Raw genomic sequence first — 7,232 nt, 5'->3', positions numbered from 1 at the left:
TGTAGGAGCCTACATAGACCTGATGTCATCTTGAGTGTTCTTTCTTAAAGATAAACAATGGTTTCTAATATTTTAGCCAACCTGTAACCAGAGCTACGAAGCTTTATAATGTTATTCAAGGAATTGAGGTCTTTTTTTTAATTAGTTAATTTATTTATTTATTAAAGATTTCTGCCTTCTCCCCGCCACCACCTCCCATTTCCCTCCCCCTCCCCCTTCAAGTCCCCCTCCCTCATCATCCCGAAGAGTAATCCGGGTTCCCTTCCCTGTGGGAAGTCCAAGGACCACCCTCCTCCATCCAGGTCTAGTAAGGTGAGCATCCAAACTGCCTAGGCTCCCACAAAGCCAGTACGTGCAGTAGGATCAAAAACCCATTGCCATTGTTCTTGAGTTCTTTTAAGAGAATGCAAATGGAGAGAACAGATTAGGTTTGAGTTTTAGGAGATTGCCATGAAGTCAAGGGGCAGATGCAGCCACTAATGCTCTTTGCTTCTTCTATTTTTCACTTTCATGGTAGAACTACAGGAAGAGAGGGTATGTTTTCCCTTTTAATTTGGAATAAAACACATACCTAAGGCTGAGAGCCTAGGTACTCAGTGCCCCCAGGCTACACCCACTTACTTAATCCTGGGACAGAAGGTATTGATGAAGACTGTGGCCTAATTTTTGGACTCTCTCAGTATTTCAACAACCCCCATAGACAGCCTAAACACATGCCCCATGTACAAGAAAGTGACAAGAAGAAGACATGGATGTCAAGGGGATCTGTCATATGTATTGGGCCTAGAATAACACAAATAGGTGAAAATTTCTTTTTTTTTTTTTAAGTCCCATTTTATTTTTCTAAGGTGTTTTCTTCTATCTTTATGAAGCCACTTTACATGGGCTTTGGTGGAGGTCGTGGTGCAGCACCAGCAGGTCTAAATCGTGGTAGGAGTGTTCGGTCCTTCCGAGCTTCCCGAGATCGATTCTTTACTACCTTGCTATGAACAGCACAGCTCACACAGTAATGCAGCTTGACATAGAGTTTGGGGAGCACATAAGAGTAGAAGACGCTTGCTTAGGATATGTCCCTGAAGGCAGCCGTCTCTACGATGTTCCGAATGACGAACTTCTTAATGGCCTTGTCCTTAGGCACGCAGCGGGCGCAGTTAATGCTGCGAATTGGCTGCACATGGCCGCGGCCCTTTTTGTCACAACCGTTGTTTCTCCTTTTTTTGGTCATCTTGGAGCCAAGTCCCGAAAGCTGAAAATTTCTTAATGCATCATTTGGACACTACTATCCTGTTAATAAAGTTAGAAGGAACAGGTTGTATTGATACAGTTATCCAATCAACACACAGCAGAATAACCACTGACTTGTATTGAAACTCAGTCCCAGAACCTCCATGCTATAGATAAAACCACGAACCCACTGCCAGCAGAGACTGATATCAAAAGAGAGACCAGTTAGACAGACACAATAAAGGACTAAGAATCAGGAAAGATTCCAGATCTAAATGACTTACCCTGCAGTGCACCGTGAGGTCAGTGATTCATAATTACTTTTCACAGCTCCGCAGGTAGAAGAGGAGGGTGAAGGTGATTATATAGATTTAGGATATACATATAACACATTTGGAGTAAAGGTAAGTTCTTACTGTACAAGGCTGAGACCTGAGGTTGATTCCAGAACCCAATAAACAGCACAGTATAGTAGTGTATATCAGAGACCCATCACTGGGGAGCAGAGACAAATACACTGCTACGGCATTATAGCCAGCTAACCTAGCTCAAGTTCTAGGCCAGTAAGATACCCTAGATACCCTGACTCTTAAATAAGGTATAGAGCTCCTGAGAACCTGAGAAACAATATCAAATGCTGATAGCTTCTCTCTCTCTCTCTCTCTCTCTCTCTCTCTCTCTCTCTCTCTCTCTCTCTCTCTCTCAGATAGATGTATATATAAAATGCCTGTACACATATGAACTTAAACACACCTTAAAAACACATATATTCAAAAACTGTTATGTTTCTTAATGTATGAGCTGTGGAGTAATTATACTCTTTCAAATATGTAGATGAATTGACTTCAATTCAGAAAATGCATTTAAAATCATACATCTCTTTCATTTACTGACTGTGATTACTGCAAAAAGGCCAGCAGAGTTTAAAAATAATAATCTCATCTGCTGAGAGCCATATTGATCAAATGCACAAATAATTTCAGCTTGAAAGTAAGAAAGGAGAGATGCTTAGGAACTCAATCAACCTAAGACGAAATTACATAAAGGTAAAAAATGATATACAGGAAGATAGTGTAGTTTTGCAAAAGCATTTGAAAAATGAAAGTGTCAGACAGATGAGCTGTTTAGAATTTTGAAAAGACTGGTCTAAAATCAAAACTTCATCTTATCTGTGCTATGTTGTCTAGAAACACAAGAATTCTGTTTTCAAGAAGAGGGTAACCTGTGTCAGGTCAAAAGATATGTCTCTTCATTTATTCAGTTGGTAAGATCTGAGTGCTTGTAATCTTTGTGGACTTGCATTGCATTAAAAATGAATAAAGCAAAGTTCCTGTCTCTAAGAACATGTAGTACTATGGAAGTGATTACCAAAAAATAGCATCTTCTTCATAAACATATTGAATCATAAATTTGACATTAACATGTATGGGAAGCAGCAGGTGTGGAATGCTTATGTACAAACTGGGCAAATTCACTGGCATGACTGTACCTAGCTAAGGAATGGCAAGCTGTTTTCTAAAGAATATCCAAGTTCTGATAGTCTGTAACAAGGACAATCACTGTGTATCAGAAAATGAACATAAAATGGTGAAGATTGTGATATTAATTTCAGTTGTGAATATATTCATAAAGGTTATTTATGTCATGAAAACCATCTAAGTATAGGATTAATACATAGGAAAACTGGAGTTAAGAGTAAGTCAGCAGTTAAGAGTACTTGCTGCTCTTACAGCAGACCTGAATTAAATTTTCAGCACCCGGATCTGGCATCTCACAGACTCAGGCAAACCCAACTCCAGGAAGTCTGATACCTTCCACAGAGCATCCAAAGAATCTTCACTCACATGATGTAATTAAACATACTTAAGTGAAAACAAGTAAATTTTATAAAACAAAAGAACGTGAAACCATTTTATAATTTCAAGGATGCTTCTAGATGTGGTACAAAATGTCATTAGTGGAAGAAGTATGCAAATTTTCCAATGAATCCAATGAAAATGAAGCAATCAAAATCCCCTTGATAGAAAGAAAATAGAAAATCCATTTAAGTACTTTTTTCTTATGTATATGTGTGCATGATGTATGCGCATGTGTGTATGCATGCTCAGATCTATGTGAGGAGAGATGTGTGAACAATACAGATCCCCGTGTGTGTCTGTACATGTGGATGACCAGGTTTGATATGTGGAGTCTTTTTTGACCACTCTCCACCTTACCCTTTGAGGAAGAGTCTCTCATTGAACCCAGGGCTTGCCAGTTTGTCTTCTATAGCTAGCTATCCTACTCCATCAGGTTCTTTTCTCTTTCCTTAGTGCTGTGATAGCAGGCAGGATGTTACACTTGAGGATTTTAATTCCAGTGTTCATATGTGTAGCAAGCACTGTAACCACTAAATCAACTGAGAGTCTCAATTTATATTTGTTTTTAATGAGTTAAATTTATTAGACAACAGCCTTTCTTCATTCATTAGAAACTTTGTATAATGAGTTTTGATTGTGGCTGGAAACTAAATTTATAAGAAAACTAAGTTCCCCTGGATATTGTTGAAGAGGCTTTTGTGTTTGATTAATTGGATCTAAGAGGTTAATACAAACCCAAATGTATTAATCTAAATATAAAAAACAAAAACAAAAATAAAAAATATGTAATCACATAAGTTTTAGCTTTCCATGGCCACCAGCATTCTGTGGATATATTCAATTATTAATCTTTATGTGCCTTTTGTCTAAGTTAGTGTATTCTGTTTAAGTTTCTGGAGTTAATCTCAAAACTTCATAAATTGCTTCCATTTCATCAGTCAACCATCTAGGGACTTGATTGGCATATTTATTTCAGAGATTTTTGGCTAAAACATGGAAGAAGCACTTGATTTAGAGTCTTAAATATGAGACTGAGAAGATCACATGAGCACACTAAGCTTTCATAGAAACCCTCTCTCCCAGCATATGGATTGGACAGGCCCCAAAACAGCGAAGTTCTTTTGGGTCTAGTTTTCAAAGCAAGAAGTAAATCTCAGATTTAAGCATATCTAAATGACTAGAATTTAGTTACTTGACAATATTTTCACAGACCCTCCTCAGTGAGACATTGTGTTAGTACACTTACATTTTTCCTACCACAAAAATAACTTCAGAATAATATTATTTATATCTCTGCATGTATATGTATGTATAAATATGTGTGTGTCTGTGTGTGTCTGTGTATAGTACATCACACACACGCACACACGCACACACACACACACACACACACACATATATATATATATATATATATATTACTCTGGGACCAAATATGAATACCTATATTTCACATAGTGAATTCCCTTCACATATTTCAAAAAGCATTCTCTCAAACAAGGGCCAAGGATTTATTGAATAAACCAGGGCAATTGGACATCCATAGGCAAAAACAAAGCAAAGTGAAACTTTCTCATTTTACACTTCACAATATAAGTTTAAAAAAAATCTTTGAAATAGGCCAAGTGAACTTCCTACAATCCACAAAAGAAAGAATCAGATGAAAAGTATTTTCCTAAAATAAAATGTTTTGACTGTAAAAAGTTTATACAGATAAAGGTTGGAAGAAAATATGTGTAAGTCATATGTCTGACAAAGAATCCGAGTCTGGAATATATTAAGAGCTCCCAAAATTGAACAGGGAAAAAATAGAAAAGCAGGAAATGGGCAAAAGATGTGAATTGTCCATTTATTGAAGGATGGGGATAGTTGCTAGGTGACCATATGCAAATTGAGTAAGCACATGAGTCAATACAAAAACGCAATATAGAAAGGCACAGGCTATCACTATACACCCATGAAACTGACTGAAACTTAAGATCAAAACAGTATACACAAGACCAATTGCTAGAAATAATATAGGGAAATTTCATTCCTTAGGTATTGCTCGCAGCAATATAAAGTGTAACAACCACTTTTAACAAGTTTTTGTAAATTTAAATGTACAACCTTCTATTGTATGTCACCAAAATTTTTATATTATTGTTTAAAATCTCAGAGGCTGTACTCTAATCAATTCTTTACCATCTAAATAAGTTAAATATATGTGTCTCAAGGAAAATTAATCAGTAAAAAGAAAATTCTCAACAGTGTAGCTATTGAGTTAATCTCCTAGGCAGTAATTACAGTGAAAAGACCATTTTCCAAAATGTAAGGCAGGACTGGATAAAGGGATATATGCACTTGTTACTCTTGTAGAGGCTCCAAGTTCTGTTTCCAGAACCTAGATCACATAACCCACAAAGGTCTGTAACTTCAAGGATTAGACACCCTCTTACAACCTCTGCCAGCATTCAGGTGCATATACTCCTGCTTCCCCTATACATGTGCACAGGATATATTTTTAAAAAACTATTCAAGAAATAATTTATGCATTTTTGATTTTTGCTTTATCTTATCATATTTTATTTTCTCACATTGTTTATCTCTTAGAAGCTTGTTCTTTTCTAATGTTAGACAGAAAGGGAGTAGATCTAGACGGGAGGGAAGATGGGAAGAAACTTGGCAAAATAAAGGGAAGAGAAACTATAATTAGGATATATTGCATGAAAATAATCTACTTTCAAAAAAGTCAATGGCACAGTGTCACTCCCCTGACCTACCTACACCAACTTTGTAATGTTTCTCTTTTTAAATGACTCACTGCGTTCAATCTGTGCTGCCTACAGACACATGGTGTATGGCCTTCCATTGGAATATGGACTCCTTTCAGAGCCTGCACCTTATGATAAAAACCTCATTTTCCTTTTCCCAGCACCTGTCAATTGCCAATAGTTCCTTAATTTGCACCCAGACCTCTCCATGCTTGGATATTAGTCTGATTTGAGATTTCACAGGCCTTGTGTATGCTGTCACAACTGCTTAAGTTTGTATGTACAGCTTTTCTGCAGTGTCCAGGAAACACTGTTTTCTGCCTACCATGGCATCTAGCTCATCCTCTCTTTCACTATGATCCCTAATCATTGCTAGGAGGAGATGTAGTGTATATGTCCCACAGGGCTGAACATTTGCATCTCTTAATCTCTTAATATTGGTCATATGTGAGTCTCTGTGCTAATCACAATACAATGCAAATAAAAATGTCTCTGTTGAGGTTTGAATGATGTATTGATATAATAATAAGTCCCTAGAACTTTGTTTAATACAATGTTCATTAGACATTGTAGTAGTAGAAGGCTCTTTCCTAAAGCCTCTGACCTGTCGAACAGTAGGTTTTGGGCCAGATTATGGTGCCATATATAGGTTTCACCTTGTGAAGTGGGAGTTAAATCCAACCAGAAAGTATGTGGCGAATGTCCTTTTGTTGATGTGACTATTTCACCAGTGGACATGTCTTCCCAGGTCAGTCATTATTGTAGGTGGAAGGGTTCACAGCTCCATACGTTTTATAATTAACTTCTCCTCTATTTGTGTGGGTAGCAACCTCCAGCAGTATGAAAGTTAGTAGGGATGAAGCTTACAGGTTAGTAACAGGCTGATTTCTCCATGTTCTATCACATAAACATGTAGCTTCTTCGGCAGTATGATCTTAACATCAAGTTCTGGATGGTAACCAAGAGGAACCACATCCCACTCTACTACCCGTATATATGGACTGAAAACACTCAAACTTGGTTGTATTTGTGAAAGCATAATCACCTTGCCATAATATCAGGTATGAAGTAAGATAAGAAAAAAGTTCCTATAAATGATTATAGAACTGATTTGATGAGAAAGAGCAGTTTTCTGAGGACATTAATAATTATTTTACATGATCGTAACAACTGATATATAATCAAGTAAGAATTTAATGCAATATAGTGAATTAAATTACTAAAGGAGAAAAAATACTGTATCATGAAATGCAAAACTATAATTGATCAAGTCTACTGTTTACGAGATATTGATAATGTAAAAACATCTTTAACCGTGAAATATAAAAACTACAGACCATTTGTTAGCAGGTAAAGTGGAATGTTGTAGGAGGCTGTTTGTTTGTTCCTGGCTGCT

At 36.9% G+C, this 7,232-nt stretch overlaps 1 pseudogene; it reads right to left on the bottom strand.

Annotated features, from left to right (window-relative positions):
- Window positions 1–877: 877 nt before the first annotated feature.
- LOC130883976 (40S ribosomal protein S26-like) lies at window positions 878–1,225 on the bottom strand (annotated as a pseudogene).
- Between the last annotated feature and the right edge of the window lie 6,007 nt (window positions 1,226–7,232).

This window comes from Chionomys nivalis, chromosome 1, assembly GCF_950005125.1.
Source record: "Chionomys nivalis chromosome 1, mChiNiv1.1, whole genome shotgun sequence".
NCBI classification, from domain to species: Eukaryota; Metazoa; Chordata; class Mammalia; order Rodentia; family Cricetidae; genus Chionomys; species Chionomys nivalis.
The sequence above is the reverse complement of the archived record's forward strand: the minus strand, read 5'-3'. Positions and strand labels throughout refer to the sequence as shown.